The 26,803-nt window shown below is 39.0% G+C and overlaps 1 long non-coding RNA gene across 3 annotated transcripts in view; it reads right to left on the minus strand.

The window, feature by feature from the left end:
* Positions 1-14,034: 14,034 nt before the first annotated feature.
* Positions 14,035-26,803, minus strand: part of LOC109143813 — a 78,351-nt gene continuing 65,582 nt past the window's right edge. For all 3 annotated transcript variants that reach the window (XR_005604293.1, XR_005604292.1, XR_005604291.1), the window contains one exon: positions 14,035-17,806. This is a non-coding gene — a long non-coding RNA (uncharacterized LOC109143813). The remainder of the gene's footprint in view (positions 17,807-26,803) is intronic.

The following is a 26,803-nucleotide window of genomic DNA, read 5'->3' on the forward strand; positions in this document are numbered from 1 at the left end:
TTAGGGCTTTTTCCCTCCCAAATTAAATATTCTTTTCCACACAATTTTTTTAAAAATTAAAAACAGGAATTTTTTGTGAAGCATCATAAAAGAGGAAATTATGCTCCTGTAAAGTTTGCAGTGGATGGAGAAATGTGTGTATAGAAATGAGGTCACATCTTAATGCTTGGGTTACTTCCACAAGGCACTGATGAAAAGCAAGTTGCTACCTGCCAGCTAGGAATGACGTTAAAATATTGTGGCAGCATGTGACCAGCTTTAGAGCTTAAAATCCTGAAAGGACAGAGACAATGTCCCCTTTGAAGAACATTCCTGAAGATCACTTTACAGTTTCTGCTAAGCTTTTAAGCAATAAGTAAACTGCTTCATGTCTAAGCAGCAATGATTAAAGTTGTGACTTCTTAGCTGTAACATTCACATCTGAAAACCTACCCCTAAAGTGTGCACAGGTCTTTCAGCTTGTCCGTCACACATATGTCCTTGCACTTTGTCTTTTGGACAAAGGTCTTTAAATCCTGCGGACCCCATTCCTCAGGGGTTCATTTATGGCTCCACATCCTGACTTTCTGCACTGGATTTGACCAACTTATTTCTCATTTCCTCTGGCACAGCATCATATGAGCGGGCACAGCATCTCTCCCCAGGAACTAGACTGCAGAGGGCACTCCTATATAAGAAGGAATTGCAGTTTCCAGGCTCATTTACTTTTTGCCTTGATGATTCCTTGTTATTTTTTCTTTTTCAATAATTAATGACACTATTATTGCACTAAAAGGAAAATCTTATTACTCTTGACAATTGGTTTTGTTATGATTATTTAATTTCCCCCCTCTCCCCAAGTTTATACAATTACAATGGCTGTCAGTGCTCATATCATGTTCGGGTCATCAGCCTCAGAAATTAACATACACAGAAGGACACCTATTAATATGCCATCCCTAGGCATAACTTGAGCACAGCAGCACAGGGAGTGCATAGACGAGGATGGAGGTGGCTTTTGCCATGTGCCTGGGAAGCAAGAGGAATGCTGTCTGAGGTAATGATCCATGGATCAATATGAAAACCACTTTCCTCTTGCCCTGTCTCCAGAAGGGTTTGTTGCAAACATTACTTTGGTCTGGATTTCAGCTGTGACCATAAGAATAGAGGCAGTCTGTCAAACAACAGTTGCTGAACTTCATGAGGTGGATTTCTGCCCCCTAAACTTATTGGGAGATGGGGCTGGACAAGGAGGCTACAATTCAATGTGGCCAGAGCTCTGCAGGTTGCTGGCTTAGTTGGAGGCAGTATGTTGGATGGGGACCCTCTGGGTAGCAAACAGCTGGGTTTAGGCTGCCACAATGCAAACTACCCTCTAGAGCTGTGATGTTGGGCCACTGAAACCCTGAGATGCCCCAAGATTAGGAAGCAGTGTAGTTCATAACAGCCTCGCACACGCACATACACACACTCACACCCTGTTTATGGACTGCAGGCAAAACCCACAGTGGCATCATCCAGCAACTCAGTCTTAAGGCTGAATATCTTAAACCTAACAGAAGTAACTCTAGATGTTCAGATGGAGCCTATGGAGCTCCTACATTGCAGTTTAAATATGCTTCCAATATTTAGCTTTGTTTAATGAGAACAAGTCCATACTAGCCTTGGCTTCTGCAAGGGATACAGCTCATGTATCATCCAGCTGACAGCAGAAGGGTCATTTTGTTTCCTGTGGGTAGTGGAAAGTGATCTTCCTTTTCACACTTACTTCTGGAAGCTTGTCACAGGGAAAGTGTAAGATCAGGCTGATGCTGTGCAAAAGATCTGACTGAGCAAGGAGTGTGGGACCTGGCTGTCAGAGCAGCACACACACTTCCCAGCTGAGCCTTGAACCATGTTTATTTTCAAACCAAAGACCTCACATTTCAAGTGAGAGATTTGCTCAGTAAAATGCATGTATTTCATATTTCATTACCACATGCTGTACAACTCATACGGTGGTTAAGAAATGAAGGAGTGTGGAAAGGACAGTTATTGAGGGGAGCTGTAACCATAAAGATTCCATTGAATAGGATTTTCCCTCGTTTCAAACTGTTATCTCACTAGATAAAAACATTGTGCTTTATGATTAAGCTGATTGTGTTGGACAAGCCAGTCTGCAGCCCTAGAAGCCTGGATTTTCAAATGTGCTGAGCACTGGCAGCTGCAACCAAAGTCAGTGCGGACATTTAAAGTACAAATAATGCAGAGTTCTAAAAAAATTCAGGCCAGAGGCTCTCTGGGAAATGGGAGTTTCTACCTTGCCTCACAGGGGTGCTGTGAACATTTGTGGCACAGCTACTTAAACTAGTGGGAAGTTACACTGAAAAGTCCACAAAAAAAAATTCTTTTTACAGATCAGGGTTTGATTATAAATGTTAAAAAAGGGCCTCAAGCCACAGACTGAAGAGTGAAGAGGAAACAAATATGTAGAGTGAATGGATAATAGTCATGCCCCTCCCTCCCAAAATAGGTTAAAATGTGGTATTAGGCACACCACATGAACTGAATTAATGTTGTGCAGGCCTATCTAATTCTAACATTCCCTACAAAATTCCCCCTAAAGCAGGTGTGTGGTACTTTTTTAGATATATGCAATATATTTATAGGTATCATTAATATGCATAAACAGTGTGTATTTGAGTAAAAAATCTTCATAGATAGTCCAGTAAGGGGAAAGGAAGATGATTAAGGAACTGATGCATCTGACATGCAAGGAGAGGCTGAGAGAGGTGGGACTGCTGAGCCTGGAGAAGAGGAGGCTCATGGTGGGAATCTCATCAGTGTGTGCAAAGAGAGGCCGTAGAGGAGACAGAGTCAAACTCTTCTCAGTGCTACCCATTGAAAGGAAAAGAGGCAATAGGCACAAATTGAAACACAGCAAATTCCATTAAGAAAATTCAGGTAACAAGTATTTTTACTACAAGGGTGATCCAACATTGGACAAAGCTGTCTGGTGAGATTATGGAGTCTCTGTCCCCACAGATATTCAAAATTCAACTGGACAAGTTCTTAAGCAACCTGTTCCCTTTGACTCTTCTTTTAGCAGGAGGATGGACTAAATAATCTCCAGAGATGCTGTCCAAACCCATCCACTTTGTGATAAGTGAGAACATTTTTTTAAATTTCTTCTTTATTCACTTTCTTTGCAGAATTGATCAAATAGATCAATTTGCATCCTGTTTTGGGCTGAGGTTTCTGCTTTTTTTCCTTTATCAACTCTATTTTTTTCCTTTTGAGGATGCTGCACTCTAATTTTGCAGGTTATTGTAGTGTTCTGTCAGGTCTCCTGAGGTTAAAACCTTCATTCTTTTGTGAGTGAAGTTTCAGATCATTACTGGGTGCCCCACTGACAAATTGAAAACAAATAAAAAATGTAGCATGGATTGTAGCAGAAACAGAAGTGAAAGTGTTCTCCCTAATGTCACTACAGAAACTGAATTTATTTCAATGTATTTTTCAGCTGAATAGGGAAGGTCCTTGTAATATTTAAGAGCTAATTTGCCCATAACTACCTAAAAACAGAAGAACTGACCAAGAATGAGAGCTGACATCCTAATAATAGTGATAGGGTGAAATTATTATATAAGAACAGAAATTTGTAATTTAAATCTTTTGGAGGAGTGGTTTTAAGGAAATAGAAATGCCATAGTAGAATGCCCATAAAAACAATAATTAGAATTATCAGTAAATATTGCCCTGCAGCCTGCTGTTACAGCTGAGACAGTTTTGTAATGTCAGTGACAGTGATTTATATGCTTCTCTTCCTAAATGTTAGGGCAAACTATATTCTGTTGCTTTAACATATTTCCTGCCTTTCCATGAATGATTGTGACTGACCTATTCACTTTATAGTCTTCTTTGCTACATTTTCAAGTTAGTTAGTGTTTAACCATATAATGACTAGCATGACTTAAACTCAGCAGTGTACCTTGCCAGAGTGATGGGAACACTTCTAAATACTACTGCATAAAGGATGGAAATACAGCAAACCATTTAAATGATTAACACGGTTACTATTACACAGGCTGGAAGATAATTAGAGAATGATTCACAATGTTTTGTTAATGTAATAGTTTCTTGTATTTGGATTGTGGTAACGTTCAAAAATTGTTCAACATGGCTGCAAAAAAACCCTACCAAAATCTATAAATGCTTCTCAGGCAAGCAGAGACAACGCTGTGTCGCACTGAATATGTTCATTATCGAAGATCTTCGAATCAGATATCTTTTTTTTCTTTCACAATTTCTCCTTTTTCTCCTCTTTAACATTAGTTTTTTAACTATTTATTCCAGTTGGCCTGCACTGAAATTTCTTGCTGTTTTTTTTTTTTGGTAGTACCCTGAAAAATACAACTGACTGGTATATTTCTGTCATGTGAGTATGTAATGAATGCTATTAGATCATCTTTTTGCTCATTCAAAATTCTCAGTAGAACGCCTCTCCTGTGCCTTATCTGCCCAGTTTCAACAATGACCCAAGCACTGAATTTTTAATAGTGGTATCCAAGCTGATTTTCAGATGGACCAGGTCATGTCAGATTAATGGTTGGACTCAATGATATTAGAGGCCTCTTCCACCCATAAGGATTCCATGGCTCTGTGCTGGCTGGAATCCCTCACAACACTATTATGCCTGTTGACCAGATTATTATCTGTTGAATAAAATGAGAACGAATAAGAGCAAGGGTTTCCCAAAATGCCTTGGATGTGGATGACAAAATGGGGCACTGGCAGTGGAAAGATGAAGACATCCCGAAGGTCCCAACAGAAAGACTGAGAAGCTTGAACGAGTATTTTCTTCCTTTGAAGAAATCCATTGATGAGTGTTCTAAACCTCACTTTTCCTAATTTCCTGAGCAGTAGCAAGGATTATTGCTTTTGGTTAAAGACTGTTTCACAAATGAATACTTGTAGGAAAACCAAAGGTGTTTTGCTGACTCCTTGCTGTGCCATGCTTGGCAACTCAAAACAGGATGAAAATGGCCAGTTTAGAAACAGCGGTTAAAGGACCCAAAAGACAGTTTCCATCAAACATGAGTTATTTTTATGCTCAGTTGGGGGTGTTTGAGCTATTTATGAAGTCCAGATAGAGAAATTAACTTTTCTCAGTAATTTTAGAACAAATTATGTGTGACACCATGCTGAGTTGCATAACATTTTCTTCTATAAAAATATTTTCCACTATTTCCATTCCATTTCGTGGGACATTTCTTACCCAAAGGATTAATGCAAAAAATCCAGAGCACTCTTGCAACAATATAGAGAGAAATGACACATAGCAGAATGATAATTGCTTACCATTGCTTTAATCCATAAAGTATGGATTAAAATGTGGTCAATGCCTTTGCTTGCGTCTAGCTTTTGAATGAAGGCATGGTAATATCACGGGGCTTTTATAGTGCAGGCAAAACTGTGTCCAATATTTCTCTCTCTTTTCCTAGAGCTTTTTAAATTCACAGGAATTATAGCCAGAATGCTAAACCATAGAGATAGAATATGAAGAATATATCAATAGAATATGAAGAATATTCATTCATCTAGGTGACATTGGGGGACACAAAGATATTTTCATCAACATCGTCATTTGTACTGTAAACACATTGGACTCAATGGCTGGAAGAGGGACCACGGGCACTGTGTAATCACATAATAGAAAGTAGTTCTTGTTCTAAAGTTTGTGTTTAAAGTACCTACGTCAGCAAGGAAAGGGAGCAGGAACAGCAGGGTGTGACTGCAAAGTGAGGCATGAGACGCTGGCTACCTGGCTTAGTATTGCTCAGAAAGCTGTAGCAGCAGCAGGAACTGCTCTCCCCTAAATCTCAGCCAGCTCTTCAATAGCAGTCTCAAGTAAAAAGGAGAACTGGAAGACAAATAAATTGACTAACTTTTAATCTTCCATCCATGGCAGCTTTAACGGCTTCAATTTGAAGTTCAGATGAAGGTTGAGTCTTGTCTTATTTTATCTAAACGAGTTCATCTGTCTCATATCATGGCTTTACTTTGTTACGCATTTCAGCCTTCTGCTCTTTTTCATGTGAGGTAGTAAATACTGGCTCTTTTCAACAGCTGAAATGTCAGAGCACGATCATTTTGCATTGCTAGATAAAATCTGTGAAATGCAGCATTTCTTTTCCAGTGACCACTGGAATGAAATCACAGTTTGTACGGCTAGAGGACTGGAAATGATGTCCAGGGTCACCAAACCCAGTGCAGAGAGTTCAGTCCAGCACACAGGCATCATATTTATGATCTCTCACAGACTGTTGAGGGCCTTTTGGGTTGTTTTTTTGAAAAGTTTGAACAATTCACTGCAAGCACTAGATTAGGAAACATGTTATTGCTCTTTGGTGGAGACTGAAGCTGGCATCCTCAAGCAGAAAAGATCTTGAGGGATCAGTCATATTTTACGTAGGTGTTCTGGTATGGGGATATTGTTGCTGGATTTTGCCTCTCACATCAGTGAGTGTGGTGAGATCCTGACTCCACTACTAGTCCCCATCTCAGGGATGCTGCCCACCTTATCTTTCTGTATTCCAGTTTCCCAGCTTATCCCTAGGAACAACAAATGTGGAATGCCTACAAATCTGCTGGTGAGCAGCTTTATGTACGAGCTGCATTTAGTCTGAGGCAGGCCAGAGCAATCCAGGCATTTTCATCTTCTGTTATTTGTGAGTACTTTACCCTAAATTAAAAATAATCTTGATTCTGTCTTACTTTTTTTACAATCATCAGTTTAAGTTGAAAGGGTCACTCCTTTCTCTGGTAGGTCAGATTCTGTGGGTTTAAGTATTTTCAGGATTTATCATGTCACAGGATGTCACATACTACATTCCTCTGCACTTTTTAAATCACTGCTTCTTTCTATGAGAAAGTAAAATTTTGTTAGAAACCCATTCAGTTTTACTTTCCTTTGAAAAATATGAGGTTTTTATCCTAGAAAACATTTCTTCGTCCAGAGCTTTCTGATGCCTACCAGATCAAGTTTTAGACAAAAAGGGAAGTTTTAATAGGGATTTATCACTTATTACATCTGAGATACAGTTTCTCTTTTTTGTAAGAATTATGATATATTTTTCAACATGAGGCCCTTTTTGAATCCAGTCAGGCTTTTTGGAATGTAATGGAATAATACATAACCTTCACTATAACTTCTCAAACACTACAATATAATGCATTTGCTTAAGTCTGGGAGAAGGAAACCAAACCAATTTATTATAGCCTGTTGATTCACACTCACGTGCTGTGCAGTTTGTGTGAAGGTGCCGTGTACTTTTTCACATGAGCTGCCACAGCATGGTTTAAATAGAGATTTCTCTAGCAGTAGTGTTAAGGCTTCTCATTAACATCATTTCTGGAATCACTGGGCCAAGTATATCCCTAGTGCAATTCCACTGATCTCAGTGGGGTTATCCTTAAGATATATTTGGTCCATTGTTTCTACAGAATCTCTTTGTTCTTTTCTGATCTCTTAAAGAATTTTGTTACTTTGAACATTTTCCACTGAACAAGTCATTATGCTGAAAAGTTTGCAATATTTATAAGTAATTTCTCAGGTTTTTTTCCTGTTTGTACACTGAAATAAGACATTAAATCCATAACATATTGATTTTTTTTATTTTATAGCATACACATATATCCTGTTTTCCAGGAATATCAATAGATTTACTACAAGTTTTTGTTCTTGTTTATATTTTTTTAGATTCCAAAATTTGATGTGCCTCCCAAAAATAACTTGAGACAGACTACAGGGAGAGTTGGCATTATCTTCTGATCAGCTCTGTCACTTGCAAATTTTTTAAGCAAGTAATGAGTGAGTAGTGACACTCTCTTACCAATATGTTTTCACCCTGAAAACTGAGCTATTCTGATGTTCTATCTGAATACTGAGTGTACTTCACTGGGGTTTTTGGGGGGTGTTATTTCTATTAAGAAAAAAATGTATGCAACATTAAAAAACCATTGAATTCCATCTTTACACAAAATTTTGCACAAGTTAGATTTTCACTTAATGTCTATTCTGTACATTATGCATGTGATTTACATTACTTATTTACACTTTTGTTCAGGAGAATGAAAGCTGGGATAGGGAACATAGCATAACAAAATGAATTCCTACCTGTGATATATGGTTAGGTAAATGGAAAACACATCTTTTTTCTCAAAATGCCATGTCTTATTCCTTGTTGTACATCACTGCAGTTTTGCACAGACATTTGGTGGCTTTAATAATGTCAATTGATTTGCTCAGCAAATTATGAACTTAGTACAGGAACTTCTTCATTTGCCTTTGCATTCAAAGATTCTGTCAGCTATTACAAGGATTATGTACATAATATATAAAAACTAAATTGACTAAATCTGGTTTTCAACAAATTCATAATCAGCAGAGGAAAGTGACTTGCATAGGGACCCCTGGCTCCCTGAGCTCATACTTAACTTGCTGTCAAGGTTCTTTTATTTCTCCACACTCTTAAAATAATTAAGTTCTAATGTGAGATTGCATTCTGCAGAGAACAGCCTACAGGCCCCAGAAAAATTAAACCACTGCTAGTTAATTGCTGCTTGAACAAATAACTTTTGCATCTGATGATAAAAAATAGAGGTGGAAATGCTGGCATGGGAACTCTACTGCTAACATGGCCTTTGCTTTAGGCACAGACACACTCCTTCAGGAAAGTGCTGCGAGGGAAGTGCACCTGTGACTTGAGCTGCTGATTTTTTGCAAACCTTTCAGTCCCTTTGAATATGTTATTGACATTTGAAGCAGAAGTGATACTGCTTCTCAATAAGGATGTGAAAAACTCTCATTTAAAGCAAATGAGAAGCAAAGCTTGTGCTCAGACTGCACACACAGGATTGGTTTATGTTCATAGAGATTTATATGTGAGACAAAATGGAAAAATGTAATTTAGTTTTATTTAATATCTTTCTCAGAATCCTAAAGACTACTTTCAGATGAATTAGGTGCTGGTGACTACAGTGACTGTGTAGGCAAACATTAACAGCCAAGCTTCAGTCAGTAACAGCCCAGTATGTTATATGATGTGTTAAGAAAGTGAAAGTTACCTAGAAACCTGGGGCTGTCCCTGTGCTCTTCCCAGAAGTGCAGTATGATCATTTATCTACAAAATGCTAGAGCTCAGATAAAGAGCTGTGGGTCTCATCTGAAAGCTGATGCCTTCAGGCAGCACCTGGTACATCACTAAAGTGTTTGTATTATTAAACAGCTCCAATCTCAGTGTGTTACTCATGTCTTCCTGGTCTGCAGGTCACTGAGACCACATGGCAACCTGTTGAACCATATTTTAACTCTGATCTTTGCACAGAGTGGTTCATCAACAGAATAGTCAGAAAATGAGGCAATAACCTGTAATCTCTGTTTCTTGAGCAACTCCTCGCATTGCCTTGTATCAGTAACAATTGATTTCACAGGGAATATATGAAGTCATGACTTTGTGTCACCTAACAGCTCATCTTGTGCAACACAGCAGAGCCTTCTGAGGCACAAATGCAAGAAACAGGACGCACAGTGTGTGCTCCGTGGATAGAAACGCTCTGCTGAGAGTACCACACCATCTTTGGGATGTGCATCTTGCAAAATGCAGCAGAGACTCAGAGTGGAGGTGCCATTTTGATGTTCTCAGAGTGCTCTGGGAGCCTGACAGCACCTCTTTCCCCGCTGAGCCTCAGTGCCACCGTGTACTGACTGGAAATTAAGATTACATGGGACTTTTCACAGATATGAACCTTGCATGCACATCCTGGAGGGGCCCTTCCAACTGGCAGCTGTCCTTGGACCATTATGGCTGGGTCTATATCCAGCTCCAAAATCACTCCTAGGGGCCCTCCTTCGAGAGCAGTGCAGCTTGGAGCTCTTCATCAATGCTATCACTGCAGGCTTTCAGACAGCTCCTGAGCACCACAGGGCCTTCACATTCTCACTGTCCTTTGGCACAAGTGGGGAAGAGTCCCTTGCAAGGCTTTTTACAGTCCAGGGTACTGACTTTCGTTGGGTCCCAAGAACTTCACTGCAAATAAAAAACCCAAATTTTAGCCAGGAGAGAGCTTAAAACATAAATGACTTTCTCATACTGGGAGTATAAGGAATCCCTATAACACTTTTTTTTTCACCCTTTCTTAGCTCAAGGGCCTGGCCTCAGAGTACAAAGCCTTGGCCAAGCCAGCGTTGTGAAGAGAAAAAACCCCAAGGACTTAGGAACTCAAAGTGCATAGGTATGTACTGTGTTGTAACAAACCCATTCAGGGCGCTGATAAAATCTGCTTTCCAGATAAATCAAACAAAATTAAATGAAAAATACTTCATCAGTTTTTTGTCTTTAACTTAATTTAATTTTAAAAATGCTTCAATATGCAGAATCATACATGACCATTTTAATAGCGCTGGACCCACTGTTAGTTGAAAGACCCAGTGTTTTGGATTATTTTGGTATTTTTAGTGAGAATCACTAACAGTGATGAGTAATTTCCTGGATAATAAGTGCATCAGGTAATGCATGTTGCTCCTCAACCCATTAAACTCTTAGCAAGGAAGTTCCCTTCCCTGGGATTACTGCTCTGCCCTGGGTTTTCATCTCTTCATGCAGATCTGTGTAATCTAGAGTCAAACATCAAGCAATCAGTACCACCAGGGCAGTGTTTTTAATGAGAAAAGCAGTTAAATAAATGGAATGTCATTAAGACATATGACTGTTTTGGAGATGATGACAAGAGTATAACAGAAAGTTAGTTTAAAATATTACTTGCTACACATTTATTTTTAATGCATATGAAATCATAGAAACAAAGCACTTTAACTAGCTGAAGAAATAGAAACTTTTTGCACACACACAGTTTCAAATCCCAGTAGTATTTCAGCCTCTTGGAGTTGTCTCTTGGACTGTAAAAGAGGGATCTGGATAGTCTCTCAGTGTCTGACTCTTAAATCCTCAAGTGACATGTATATATGCTTAAGGAATGGGTCAGCACGCAGACAGAAATGTCCCAAATTTACAAAAAAAAAAAAAAAAAGAGAAAGAAACAGACTGGTGGTTAGAACAGAGCTGTGAAAACCTTTCCCCTCAGCTGGCTGGGTTTGTGCCAAGATTCTGTGTTCACTTACACATGATATGAAAAAAAAGTGATGTGGTTGAATATTCTTGTCACATGCTTTGGCAGGTTTTTTTTCTTTTTTTGGACAATGCTTTGTTCTATGACTGTTTAGTTCAATGCACTTCCAAACCTGTCATGCCATTTCTTCTGCAGCAGCTAGAAATTTAAAGTTACTTTAACCTAATAAGAGACTGTGTTTTTCTTGTTTTGTGTCTATAGTGAACTTTTCCCATTGAGAAAGGATAATTTTTTAATGCCACTGAACAGATTTAGTTGGCTTGTTGGGAAGTAAATACAGAGTAACCCTCTTCTAGTTCTTGCACCCATCCTCTTCATCTATCACCTCTTTCTTCGTTGTAAATTTCCCATGTAATTAGCAGCTCATAATAGAGTCACAAAGTTATTCATGAGCCAGAAGAGTTTTTAAAATTCTAGCTGTTATTGCATTCTTTGCCAGGTGAAATGAAGCCCTTTCTCTGGAAACCAGCCTTTAAGTGCTAGCAATGCACAGTTCTAAGACCACAGCTCTGCAAAGCACGGGTTAACCAGTGCCAGGCAGCGGGGACTGGAAGAATCACTGGTAAAGCAAGAAAGAAGTGAAAAGAGGGTTTGAATATTAGAGTCCTTAGACCTGCTGCTTTGGATTTTTATTTGTTTCTCTGTTCTCAAAGATGGGAAGTAATTGGGCTCATCGGTTTTCACAGTATGAGCACCACTTAAACATTTAGTTTACTTTTGGAAATTTTGAAAAGTGTTTTGTAAGCAGGGTAACAAAAGCAACAGGACAGAATATGCTGTGAGTCATCACTTTCATTCTCAGTCAAAGTTCTTTATTTTCAGCTTCGTGGCACCCTAGATGTATGTCCCATGGGAACCACACTGATGATACAATAATTGTTGTTTTCACCCGAGAAATTTATCACCATTCTTTGAGGGGGAACCGAAACTCCTGGGAAGCAGAAACTTTCCAGATATCCAAGGGCAAGAGTCAAGTTGCCCAAACTGTTTGGCTCTATGCAGCTGCAAGGAAGACCAGCTTCAGGGAAAGACAATTAAAACTATTGTCTGACACGTTATTTCTTATTGCATTGTAATTAAATGCAACAGCTCAACCTGGAAGCAGCTCTATAAACTAGGCAGTACTGAATGAAAAAGATTATTTTAAGGTTCTTCAGATATCAGATTCCCATGAGATACTAACTGAAGTAACTTGTTAATTCATACTCGTATCCTCTTTGTTTTTTGCAGTACATTTAAAATAACTCAACAGAGACATTTCAGAGTCAGATGGGTACAAATGTAACATTTTGCAAACACCTATGGTCCTTTTGCCATGTCCACAACAATAATTGTTAGAGAGTTGTAGAGATTTCTTGCAGCCAACATATTTTTTGGATACTTAGGATATTTAGTGCTGAATGATTTTGCATAGCATGACACCTGCATCTAAAACAACAGCGTTAAAATTAGCAGTGCCATCCACTTCAATATAATGTAATATATATCTTTTTTTGAAATACCAGAGATTAATCCATCATTTTATAGACCTTTGGGGATAAAAAAAACCCCATGAAAACAATCTTCAGTGGCTTTTTACTGTGAGCCCATTGAGGATATAAATGGTTCCCTGCCTTTGGGGGAAAGAAAGAAGAAAAATTCTACTGTAGTTTTAATAGAAATCCACCCAAATTCTTTGCCTCTGGAAAAATTCTTGTTGAAGATGTTAGTATGGAGATTATTTCAGCAGTCAGAAAACCCCAGGAAAAAATGTAAATGCATTTTCTACTTCCTGAATTTGAATCACCTCAAACAGGGTGACTGGCATACATTGACAGAGGAAAGAATTATATGCCGCTAAGGGTCCTGCAGAAAAGTATCTCACAGATTCCAATCCATAGATTGCATCCATTGCTACAGCAAAATGCTTTCCATATCCTACTACAATTAGCAGAAGGATTTCTTTTTAGTTGAATAGGAATTTGATAAAGAATAACAAAATAATTAGAGATGAAATCCACAGAAAGAACTCACAAATATCCCAATTCATTAGACCCTAATTAGGTGCCAAGGCTGTGCGGGGAGAGTTGGGCACAGAAGAATAAGCTTTGCAAAGTCTGACATAGTGCCTAGAGAGGCACCAAAGCCAGACAACAGGAAATGCTGAGCACAAAATTCCAGGTTTCCCCAGAGTTATGTTGCTTTCATACCCCCCACCCAAGTTTGGGTGGCACATGAAAAAACAAGCAAAGAACTGTGTGAATAGGACTTTAAAGTAAGGCTTACTTGGAAGGAAAATGCTAGGGGTCTTTTGCCTTCTTGGTTTAACATAAAATACTGAGCTATGAATCAGAGCAGCCTGAAATATTCATTTCTCCCCTTCCGGGCAAGTTCTCTAACCTCAAGGCCAACAACTTAGCAAGTATTTAATTACTTCATTCGAAATGGAACAGTTTCCACAGAAATATTCTGAGGCTCCTCTGATCCCAGATTTCCCCAAGGCACCCTCCAGAAACTTTTGGAGAGAGATTTTTAAGCCAGAATTCTGTTGGACAAAGGGAGGAAAAAATCCAGGTTTTTCGAGTCACAAAGGGATGATCCAACTGCTGAGGTGCTGGGCAAAAGCACAAAAGCAAGAACAAAAGCCAGTGTGCTAAAAACACTCAAGAACTCCATGAATCTTCAGATCTAAATTTTTCATGAAGCACATCACTGACTGATATATGGGGACCACAGTCCCAAAGGCTCCACTGAGACTTGTTGTGGAACAGGGTTTTGAATAGAGATTGTTTTAGCTCTGCTTCCTCTTTCTTGGGGGGGCAAGAGGGGTTGGGGGTTTTTGGTTGGTTATTACTGTTAAACCATTTTTGTTTATATCTGTTATTAGACTCTCAGCCATCACTTTGTTTTCTTCTCAGAACTTCATTTGTTGTTGCACATGGTTTGCATCAGATTCATAAGTGACGTCATAATTTCCAGAATTTCTTTTAGCCTCCTGTATGTTGTCTAGTTTTTAATTGTTATTTACGAAATTTTTATGGTTTGGAGACATTCTGTAAAATGTGAAAAATAGTTAAGAAATTGAGGATAGGATTTGTGAGGGAGTTCTTGCAGTGCTCTTATAGAAAAAGACAGAAGCCTTGCTGTGAAAACTACCAGTGGAATTGTTTATATCCAGGACATTCCTAGAAAGTCTTTGCTTCAACTGTGCTTTAAAAATTTCTCCTGAAAGAACCTGAAGTCCACAACCTGTCCAGAAGCTTGCCCAAGTGACAGGGAAACAAGATCCATAAAAATATGGATTCTTAGAGTCTGATTTCCAGAAGATTCATATTCAGGCTTCCATAAAAATCACAGGCTTTGTTTTAAGTCTCCCTCAGCAAGCAAGTGGTTTTACAGAATCACTGGTTTTCAAATCACATCTGTGAATGAGGTTCCTGCACCAAAGAACCTGCTATTGAGTTAGATTGCATGTAGGCTACAGATGGAAAAACCCACTTATACAAGCAGGTGAACTGAGGTTTTGGAGTCGGCAATTGGAGCGCTCATTCCTCTGATTTCTCTCTCCAGTTTCTGACTTTTGTCAGGGCCTCATGGCAGGGCCGGGGCAGGTTCCCTCTTTCTGGCCCTTTTCAGCTGTTTTTTTGTGGTTTGATACGAGTGTCACAAAAAAAGCACATTTTGAGGAACAGGCCATGGAAGAACTCTCAGCAAAACGAGAGTGGATGAAAATAACTTGATCTGTGTGGCAGTAGGAGACAGGGCATTCTTCTTCTTTTTTTGAAGTGGGCACTGAAGAAGGATAATGAAGACAAATGGACCTTAGCTGTAATCTCCACATTATAACATCACAATAGTTGTGCCACACTGCTAACTACAGTGTAACCTTACTACCATCTATCTTCTGGCATTAGAGCAGGCACCCAATGCACCAGGAAAAGGAGAAGGCTGGAAGGAGAAGTACCCAGTCAGTTCCCCTTAGTGTAGAGGGGAAGTATGCCCCAGCCTCACCACCACGGGCAGAGAGGAAAGGGAAGTTCTCAAAGACTCCCTGTTGATTTTAGGTCCTTTTTTAAGAAAAAAAAAAAAAGAATTTCTGGGAGCAGGATGCTCTCCTGAGACCAGTAAGGAGCAGCAGCTCCAAGTTCATGGAAAGAGGAAAGGGACTGAGAATTGGCAGATTTGTGAATGTAACAAATGTAAGATTAGTAGCTTACACAAAGTAAATGGCACAAAGAAAGAGTGTGGAAAAGATGGAAAGGGCTTAGGAGGTCTCACAAATCACAGGAGACTAAGTATATAGATAAGTATATAGTACATATATAAGGCACTATTGTAGGTTTCAGTGTGTTGTACCAAGCCCCATATAAAATAAAAGCCATGCATCTAATGCAGAAGTTGAAAGGAAAGGCATTTCTAGAGTAGCTCATTTGTATAATGGAGAAGGTAAAGGTCTCTGGGTATCACTTTAGATAGTCTGGTGGTGCCTTTTTTGTTACACACAAGGATGATCAGCAAAGACGCTGCTGTGTGACAGCACAGAGGTTTGGTATTTTTGCATGAATCATTATCATCCTGGGTAATGTCTTATTCAGATCTCAACAATATGAGGGGAAGTTACCTCATGTATTCATGTATTCTTGTCACAGTCCATAGACTACTACAGCTGACAAATTTGTGGGTACCAAGACAAAGTTTTGGTGGCTTTTTGGTTTTTTTGCGTTTTTTTTTTTTACATTGTTATGTGACATCTTCCAGTCTATGTAAAGGGCTACAGGCTTTTGTCCAGCTGGAAACTTGCTCTTCTCAGCCAAAATAAAACACCTTCTCTGTGATAGCACAACTGTGACTTTCATTACTGGAAACTGGGGTAACTTGCCAGGTGCAAACAGCATGCAAGGAAAAAACATTGTCTGCAGAAAGCATAATGTAAATTCTTTATTGTTGTTCATGGGCTCATGTTTTGAGGGAAAAAAGTTGTTAATGTTAAATTTGTTTACTACTCTGCAGTTCAGAGCAGCACCTATTGCTTCCTTCACAGTATTGGTAGGGGGTAGCACACATAAAATGTAATGCTTTTGTGTAATGTTTATTTCAATGACATACTGAAGTTGGAGAAGGTCAAGCAACTGAAGTTGATTTGAAAAAGTGAAAAACTTTGCTTTCTCAAGGTTTGAACTGCCTGAAAAAGATCCAAGAGTTTAAATTATTAACCCTGTTAAATAGCATCAAGTTCCTAATATTCAAAAGCAGACTTTCCAGATACAGAAGAATGTTGGACAAAGGAAAACAACAAATTTCCTGACTGCTCTTTAAAATTGAAGAATGAAAGCATTTTAGGTTGCCTAAACAATTGTAGGAATCAAATAGTCTGGAAAATTTCATTTCATGTCTATCAAAGTTAGACAAAAAAGTTCCTGTGGTCCAAAGTGCTAAATCTTCAAGTACTGCATTTTTGTGTGTGAGAATTACAAATGAAGATTTCTAAATGAAAAACTGTTTCCTCCATCCTCCTCACTCAAAAAAAACCCAAACCAAAACAAAACAAAACAAAAAAAAAAAAAAACACCAAACCATCTATCTAGTTAATATTCAGGAGTTATGCATTAACAATAAGATAAAACATAAATGGATTTGTGAAATGCTTCAGTTCACTACATTTTACATTTACTCTCAGGGGGAAAAAGCACTTTAAAAATGTGTTTCTGTATCTACTGAAGAGCACAGCCTGTCAGACCCAGCAGAACACCTGATCATATATTTAATTTGAAACATGTGAGAGGGCCTACTTATTTTATTAGTCCTTGCAATTAGTCAGAAGTAATTCTTAAAGCTAACACTTGATACAAAACTAAACTAGTGGATCTGCATTTCAGACATATTCATGCCTTTTTCCTCCATTCAAAAAATATAACTTCTTTGTGATACTGTTAAGGAATTCTTCTCTTCAGTACACAAATCTGTGTCTTAAAAAGAACATTGTTTTAAAAAAACCCAAAAGCCTTTTGCTAAAGAAATATCTCAAACTTGAAATTCAAGAATCTGGCATTTTAAATCACTTTAAAGTAATTTTTCTTGAGTGAAAGTAAATGAAAATTCCCAGTGGGTTCTCTGAAGATGACTCGTTTTACTTGAAGGATTTTTAATGGTAAAATTTCTTGTTCTTGGTAAGCTGTGTAAATGTCTCTTTCTTGAAACGTCTTTTTCAAAATAGTATGGTTAAATACAGACCAGCAAGTTCCCTTCTCAGTCCTTCACGTTGCTCCTGATAGCTACAAGCAGTCGTTTCTTGGGTGTACAAAACACAAAGTCTGTTGCAATCACTCTTGAGCAACACAAACCATACTAAAAATGGGCACTGAATATACTGACAGCACAAAAATTTAAAAAATAAACAGAAAGAATAAAAATAAAAATAAAACAGTCATTCAACAGTAGCTTAAATCTTAATCTAGTTGCCCAGAAGAAAAATAATTACTTTTACAGTAAAATTAGTAGCTTTCAATATTTTATGGCTCTAAATGGAACAAGAAAACAATATTTAAGGCAGTCTCTTCTGTCATTGTTTAGCTTCATCTGTTTCTGACCCCCACGGCACAATATTATATTCCAGGAAAACAGTTGTTTTCACTCTTTCCACTTGCTCCAATATTCCCATACTTCTGATATTTTGTTTCCACTGATGCAAGAAAGAAAAAAAAAAAATAAAAGAGGGGGAAAAAACAATTACTCACATATAAAATTATACCGGCAAGGAACTAACTATTAAATAAGAAATGTCTTGGTTGTTCAGCATTGAACCCTTACCTTCAGGCTGCAGGACCACTTATAAGGGGGAAAAGGGAAGCCTTCTGCACCCCTCTCAGAATATTGAGAGAGAGGCAAATAGTTGGTTTGACACATGCAGTACAAATTCCTCTGGTCCCCCAAATGCTACCCAGACTGTCAGTCAGACTGTGTCTCCTTTTAGGGTCTTATCCCAGCCTTTTCTTTAGGACTGCAGTAAGCACTACAAGGAAAGAATTCCCTTAGATCTGTCTTTGGTTCAGATAGATCATGGCATACTGATCATAAATTGCTTTTGGGAAGGAGTTGGTAGCTGCTGCTGTTTGGAGAACTAGTTGCCAATGCAATTATAATGAGAGCAGCATAATCCTTACAGTCAGAAGGTGGGCAAAAGCTCAATGTCAGCCTCAAAGAAAAAAAAATAGGTTAGTAAAAGTGTGAGTTAATTCCCATGCCTCCACCTTCTCTGCAGAAAAAAACAATACCAAAGGAAGAAACTCACTTAAAAAGGTAAGGACCTGAAACATAAGAAGGAGGAAAGTATTTTATTTGACTTCTGGATACTGCATTTTAGGAGAGCATTCCACACTTCTGAATTTTTTCTGCAATCACAGAATCCAGAAATTTGCTTTCCCATTTTAAGGAAAATTGAGATCTTGATCATTACAGCCTAAAAACACTGTCATGAGACTCAGGTGAAGTGGAACCAGTCACATGCATGATAAATAACCCTTCTGCAGACAAATGGAAACTCCCAAGATCCCCACTAGAGGAGATACGAGAAGTCTGTATGAGTTGTGGTCTGACTGGGGAATTTGGACACAAATAGTGTGTCCTATACTTACACAAAAGGTTAATCAGAAGTCTGTTTGGGAGCCTGTTGCTTAAAAAACTAAACCATGTAACATTCCAGTTAACAATAAAGAAGTAAAATTATGAGAAAAAGACAGAAAAAGAAAACTATACATCTGCTCTCAGGGAACATCTCATTCCCGAGCAGACTGAAACATGCTAAACTAGGATGTTTGCTTTTAGTTTAGCTTGGTGCTGTACTTGAGCAGCAGAAGGATCAAAATACTCTATCTGAAGATTTTTTGGCTTTCTAAAGCCTGTGCTGACATGTGGCACACCTGGAACAAGGCTGTGGTTACATGTTCAAGTAGCCTTCTTGGAAGTAGAGTTATTTCAGTGTGTAATCCAGTGCGCAGGGAATTTTCCTCCGTGGACAAGGGGATTGGGGCGTGAGCCCTTGTCACACAAGCATTTATTCTTCCCAATCTGGACTGATTGTTCTTGAAATAAGCACCATACCTCCATGGCTGTACAAATGTAATTATTTCATCTGAAAAAGAAAAATAAATCTATCCCCTTTGTTAGAGCTGCACAGACAAAGCCATTTTTTCTATAGATCAGCCTTACTCAAAAAGAAGCAGGGCTGACAACATTTCAACATTTTGCAAACCAGAAATCTTCTATTTGGAATTTTTTTCTTGGATTGATTTTTGTTTTGGAACTTCTCTAAACACTATTTAACTTCAAAAATATCCTGACCAAGCTGTACCATATGACATGTTGCAAACACAGAATCTACAAGAGCTGCTTTCATTCTCTTCTAAAAGTCAGGCGCTTTTATTTAGCAGGGCAGACTTACAGATGTTTCAGTAGATCTAATGCTAGGAAAAAAAGATTAGACAATGTGAGCCGTGGTAAATTCTAAATAGGCTTTCTGTTTGCACCACTAATGCATAAAGCCTTGAGTTCTCACACGGCACTGAGGTACTGCTGTGCTAACAGAAAATAAACTCTGGTTTATAAACTGCACAGAATTGTGGGTGGCTGTCCCCTGAGGATGCTAAAAAAAAAAGTATGAAACAGGAACTAATCATAGAACAGAATTAAAACAAGGATCTATTTTCCATCAAGACCCCAAAGAATTTTTACAGTATCACCACTTTGTGTGGTGTCAAAAAGGGCAGTTGTGTTGGAGATAGCAAACATTAACATGTCGTCTTCATAATCCCATCCATGCTTCAAGTAAAAGGGGCCCCATGTCAAAATCTTCCAGATAATGGCTGACTGCAAATGTGGGTTTGTTCAAGATGCTGATATCCTCTTAACCTGCCCACAGTGCAGCACCACCAAAACCCAAACTGTCTTTGTCCAAACTGCGTTCCAAGGTACGATCTCACCTGCAGAGGCTGAGGTGTGAGCGGGGAGCTCATTGAGCCTCTTTCCCCTCAGAAGCCTTTTCTCTCATGAGGACTGTGTACCTGAGGTGCTGTGCACCTTGAGGTTTTATTGTGTGTGGCATACATGGGAAGACTGTGAGCCCAGCCAGCAGCCTCCCAGGTTACAGCACAGGGATGAATAGCTGCAGAGCATCCTCTGCATTTACTTTAGCCAAAACTATTTATGGAGCCAATATACTTTGAGAAAACAATAAGCCCCATGGAAAACCTTACTTTTCTGCCCCTTGTGAAATATTTCCATAGTTAGTGTCTATCAATCATACATCAGTTCTATCCAGAGGTTAAAATGGGTGGCCAGGTAGGCGGTCTTGGTTTTGTGGTATTATGAAGTTTTCACCATGAATCCGCAGTGACTATGCTTATATTTTTAGACAGGTGTAAAAATTGTGTCACATTACTGGCTTTTTCAGCTCTTTATTCTTGTCACCTAAGAAGCTCCCAAGGTAAAGCCATTTCCATTCTGACCCTAATCCTTCTTGCAGACCATTTGGGCTACTGCTGCCATACCTCAGAGTTTACTCATTTTATACCCTTCCTTTCTGGGGGGAATGGAGGATTATCACACATTAGAAATTCCGGTGGTCAGTTCATTAGGAACCCCCATAGTGTCAGCTCTGTAATTAAAAGCAGAATAAAGTATCAGGAGTATTCTTGGGTGCTGTTGAATTCTCAAAATTCAGTCACATATTGGTATGTTTCACTGAACCTTTGGACATAAATCTCTTTTCAAATTTTGAACCATCACTGCTCATGCAGCTTCACTGCAGCTGCTTGAAAAAAAACAACTCCTACCCACTTTATCACATCATATAAGCAACAATATTAGCTTCCATATTTTTAAAGCCCTGGGATACTATAGACAGAAGGAATATGCCTATTTCTCCTACAGCTGATAGAGTATCAAAGGATTCTATCAAAACATTTTATTTTGTCATAGCAGTTGTATAAAGAATCAATAACAAATTTTCATTATTTCTGGTTTCACTCCTCTATATAAATTCATGTATTTCTGACTCAGTAGCAGATTATCCAGTTGCCAAAGCACTAAGCATAAAGAAAACCTTTATGAAACTGGAACATCTCAGGACAAAAGAACCTTCACTTACCTGACTGATAATGAATTCTTCTTTTTAATATAGTAAAATAGGATTTGTAGTGGAAAAACTCCATTCAATAGTGCTCAGAGAAATGATAAAACACACCTAGGTTTTTTTATCCACAGATAGATGAAAACAATGGGATAAACTGCATACTTCCAAATTATCTGGATGGTATGGAGTGGGTTTTCTAAATAGCTCTAATAAAAAAACAAGTTACCTGAGGACTTCAAGTCAAGTGATGTCACCAATTTGTCTTTTAGACAAAATATTTTCCTGGGAAACATTTTTTATTTCCATTAAAGGAAACTTAATTAAAAAAACACACTATATAACCGAACTAGAACTTAACCCTGGCCCAAAACGAGCCCTAAACTGAACCAAAATCTGAATCCTAACCCTAAACTAATATTAACCCTAACCCAAAACCAAACCACATACTAGCACCACAATAAACACTAACACTAAACACCGAACACCAAACTAAACCTAACACCTAAACCTAATCCTTACCCTAACCCAAATGTTAAAATTTAGGATACACCTAACATTAATCCATAATCCTAATCCTAAACCAAGCAAAACTATAACTCTGACCCGAAAAAAAACCTAATCGAAATTCCAACACTAACCCCTACATTTAAACCTATACCAAACCATAAATCTAAAAGCTAATCCTAAATCTCACTCTAATCATAATCCTAAAACCAACCCTACTTTTAAACTCAACTCTAATCCTGACAGAAACCCAAACCCGAACCAGAAGCCAAACCTAACACTAACTGAAACCCTAACCTTAATCCTAACCCAACGCTAACTTAAACACTAATTGGAAGGTAAACCCTAAACCTAACCTTAACCATAACCCTAAACCTAACCCTAAGCCAAAATCTAACCCAAAACCCAAATCTAATAACTAACCCTAACCCTAAGATTAACAGTAACACAAAACTAACCCCAACTCAAATCCTAAACCAAACCCTAACCTTAATTCTAACCCAACACTAAACCTAATCCTAAACCTAAACCCAACCTTAAACCTAAACCTAACCCTAATCCTAATCCTAACCATAATTCTAAACGTAACCATAGCCCAACCCTAACAATAAGCCTAACCCTAAATTTAACACCGACACTGACCAAAAAACTTACCCTAACCATAAAACCTAATCCTGCCATAAAACTAACCCAACCGCGTACCAAACAAAAAGAAATGCGAAACCAAACCATAAAACTAAACCTAAGCATAAACCTAAACCTTACCGCAAATCCTAACCGAATCATAACACTAAATCCCAACGCTAGTATTAAACCTAACCCAAACTCTTAACCTAAACCTTACCACAATCTAAAAAAAAAAACCCTAAGACTAACCCTACCACTAATCCTAAACTTAAACCCAACCCTAAGGCTAACCCTAAGACAAACCCTAACTAAAACAAAAGCCCTAACCCTTAACCTAACCCTAACCCTAACAAAAACCCTAATCCTAACCCTAAACCTAACCCAACCCTATCCCGCACTAATAAATACATTAAATATACCCAAGGAACATCACACTTGCAGCCATCCCTTAGCTGCTGGCACAATATTTCTCAGGAATGCGGGGAAAAGAATTTCAGTACTTTTTACCATATCTAAAACACTTTTCTTCGTAGTCCTGCTTTGTCTCTCTGCATCTGGGTAACAAGTTCACCTCAAGGTGAAAATGCCTGATAATCTGCTTAGAAAGCATCCAGCTTTTATTTTTGCTCTGGAGTCTCTGTAAGAGTTTAAACACCTCTGATTGTACTTATATTCATGCTCTGTTAGTGCGTGTTTGTCCTGGGGTGGCTGTATGATACTGTATTCCCTATCGTCGGGCTGTGCCTTTAAGCCAAATCCAAGGGGGGTGGAAGGCGGTGGATTTCCTTCGGCAGCTGTGTTCAAAAACACAGATAACTCGCTCACTCTCTCCCCAGCTCTCGGCTCTGCATCAGGGAAGAGAGTTGCAGTCTCTTGCTTTTTTAGCTAGCTTCTTGTTCGTTAGCTGAAGCAAGGAGTTTCCTGGGACTGTGGCTTCTTCTTCTCCTGGAACTGTTCAGCTTTGCTCCAGTCCAGAACACCATCACTGGGAGGCCCCACACCGCAGCCCGGAGGGCCCATGATGCATCCCATCTCCCATCTCCAGAGAGAGCAGAGCCACACCTACAGAAAGGACTCTAAATCTACCAGGTTTTTCTCCACAACAAGAAGGTTTATTATCTAACATTATACGTTTTGTGCCGGCGTGCACCCTGCTTGTTAAAGAAACACCTTTTTTTTCACTTTCCTCTAAGAAATTTCTTTTTGAACGTGTGGGGGAGGGGCTGCTGAAACCTGCCTTCTGTTAGAGGACACATTCATTTCAGATGTTTCCTCCTAATTTGTCTCAAACTGAGATAGTGTTATAGGCAGATATAAAAAACATAAGGTGTCCACCATTGTTGCGGACATCATGACACACACCTGAGCTGCACAGGGACCATAAAGCAGAAGGATTTGAACTTGCTAGCTCCACACAGAAGAATGGTTTGACAGTGACAGCAGAGAGCTGTACTAAAGCTAATTATAACGTTCTAAAAGCTGCAAGAGCTCTCTCCCACTTCAAGGCAAATGTGCTGGAGGAACTCAACCAGATGGAAACAGTGTTTCATACATACAAATCTGTCCTGTGAGGGAAGTCCACCTTCACACAACCGCCTTTTACACCTGCCTTGGTTTGAGACAAGTTTAGGGGGAAACACCCTGGAAGGGACATCTCCTCAACAGGTTTCAGCACTCCCTCCCCCACCAATATGAATAAGAATTTCTTGGATGAAAGTGAAAAAAACTATTTATTTAACAAGAAGAGTGCCAGCACAGGGCACAGGGAAAATAAGAGTAATGTCAGATAATAAACCTCCTCACTGCAGAGAAAGCTTGTGGATTTAGAGTTCTCTCTGCAGCTGGCTCGGCCCCTCCCAAGGTCTGAGGCCAGGATGCCATGTCCCTGCAGCCTCCCTGCCGGTCCACGGGGTTCAGTGATCTGGTTCTCGGATCACAGCTAGGCCGGAAAGTTCCAGAAGAAGAGGAAGAAGTTACCTGAGGATTTTGGTATGCCGATATGGAAACATTTCTTGCCTCAGCTAACAGGCTGGCTAAAAGCAGGCAGGTGCTCCCTTGGCTCTGCAGGGGTGAGGACATGGAGGAGTGAGTGTGCGCCCTTGAACACAAACAGCACTCAAGGATTCAGCTGGCTTCTCTCCCCCCTCTCCTGGACCCAGCTTAAAGCTGTGGGACCCATTTCTGGGCATAAAGCAGATGATAGAGAAATATAGTATTATCATAAAATCACCCCAAGACAACACCATACCTATGGATGGTCTTGGTTTACTAACAGGTGACTCCCAAAGACTGCTGGCTGTATTAAAATTATGGAAATTTAGAGCAAATGGGATGAATGGAGTGTCTTGTCCCTTCCTCACTCAAATAGTCCCCTGTCATCACTTCTCCTCACATATAAATTTAATTTAATTTCCACTGACAGCAGTGTTATAATAAAGATAGAATTTCATCCCACAGAATTTTCATACACATGAAAACAAAAATATCCAGTAAAAAAAGTCAGAAGTGGATTTTATGTACCCTTTTGGCCCTTTTTAGTATAATGTTTCACTCTACTTTTTTCAGGCAGAAATGAAGCCCATATTTCTTTAGAATCAAAAGTCCTAGATCATGAGTGTGAATAATCTTTTATCATTTTGGGTTAAGACGGTTTATCAGCTACTGGATCTGCCACTTCTTCAGGCACCTTTTCAAGGACCAGTTACTGATTCCCCATCACATCGGTGAGATTTATGAGAGAAGGAGCAAAGAGAAGAATAATGCTACATCTTGAGGGAAAGGAGATGACATTTGTCTGAAAGGCTGGCTTTATTTTGGAAATGGCAGCTGTTTGAAACTGTTGACAGATTAGGAGTGTTAGAAATTGTTCCAGGCCGGATGGGTTACTGCTCTGGGTCCAGGTGAATAGGTCAAAGGCACTTTATAAATGGTGGCATCTATTCCCACATAGCTATCACCACTACAGAGTAGTATAGGTAACAGTTATTTTTATAACATGTAATTGAGTTATTTTGGATCGGTCCCACACAGGTCAGGGGTATGTGCTTTTTTTATCATCTTCCTCCCCTTTTGCTACAGCAATTGCAGTAACTTGAGACATTCCTAATACTGTTCCTAATTGAATTAGGATGGGCTGAAGGCAAGGTATCTGGAAAGGGGTGGTAGAGAAATAGCTCTTTCAGTCAGGAAATCACATTCAATCTTTTTCTTTCTGTTATTTCCTGTGACCTGAATACATTGATCTGCTTCATGGTCACATTGTAAGAAATTTTTTCAATGAACAGGAATGAATCAACCAAACAAGAGCTTGAAAGGGTGGAAAACAAGAGTTTTCATCTACTCATGAGAGCTTGATACTTTCACTTCTTGCACTCTATTCTGCTGCATTTTAGTTATATTATCCTGCATGTTTCCAGAGAACAAGTAAATTTTAATTTAAGTTTAAATGGAAATTTAAAAAATTTGAGAAAGCCTTCTCACTTTAACTTAGTCAATTGAATATATTATAGAAATAAAAATAGTTGATGATGTAAGTTTCTGACAGTCTGCTTGGACTGAACTAATACCCCTCAACTGTGTGAAAACTGCAAAGTCATGTTTTGTCCTTCAACTCCTTGATGGCCTTAAGTGTTAGAGCCTCATCTCCCTCACTAGCCTCTTGACAGAAAGCTCTGTCAAGCATTGTCTGTCCCCACACAGGCAGCAGAGCTTCTTTTGTGAATAGTTGCCTGTGTAAATTTAAAGTTGTTAATGCCAGGTTTTTACTAATAAAACTTAGATTTAAGATCCATGAGAAAAGTGAAGACAAAAAGTGCAAAAGCTTCTGACAGGAGTACAGCTTGTATTTTATCTTATGATCCAGATCTCTCTCTAGTTTGATAAAGGAGTGTACTAGTTTAAAAACAAACCAGTGGGAGATCACAAGTCAGAATTATAATTTAATAAGAAAATTAAAAATAAATGCAATAGTAAAAGAACACTGACAGACTCAGGATACAACCTGACACCCTGTTAGTCAGGGTGGTTGTTAGCAGTCCAGATGACGTGGTTCTGTTGAAGCAGTGATCCTGTAAAAATGTCTGGTCTTCACCTGAAGATCCAGCTCTTGTCCTCTGGAAAGACAAAAGGTAGGACTGCTTGTGCTGTTCCAAACCCCAGATTATATCCAGGTGGGAATGCTTGGCTCCTCCCCCTGGGCGGAGCATCTCACAATGGTCTGATGTAATTCTGTGAGTCATTTGGTGGGTGCTTGACAGCCCATTAACAGAGATAGCTCCAGAGGGAGTTATCAGGGATGAGTCATGGTGCCCCACCTGCTTTAACAGCTTGTGAGGATGATAATAGAATACATACTTTTGGTGACATCTTACATTGTAACCTAGGACAAGCAGCTACTTAGTTTATTTATGTCAGCAAAGA

This window comes from Corvus cornix, chromosome 3, assembly GCF_000738735.6.
Source record: "Corvus cornix cornix isolate S_Up_H32 chromosome 3, ASM73873v5, whole genome shotgun sequence".
Lineage (NCBI taxonomy): Eukaryota > Metazoa > Chordata > Aves > Passeriformes > Corvidae > Corvus > Corvus cornix.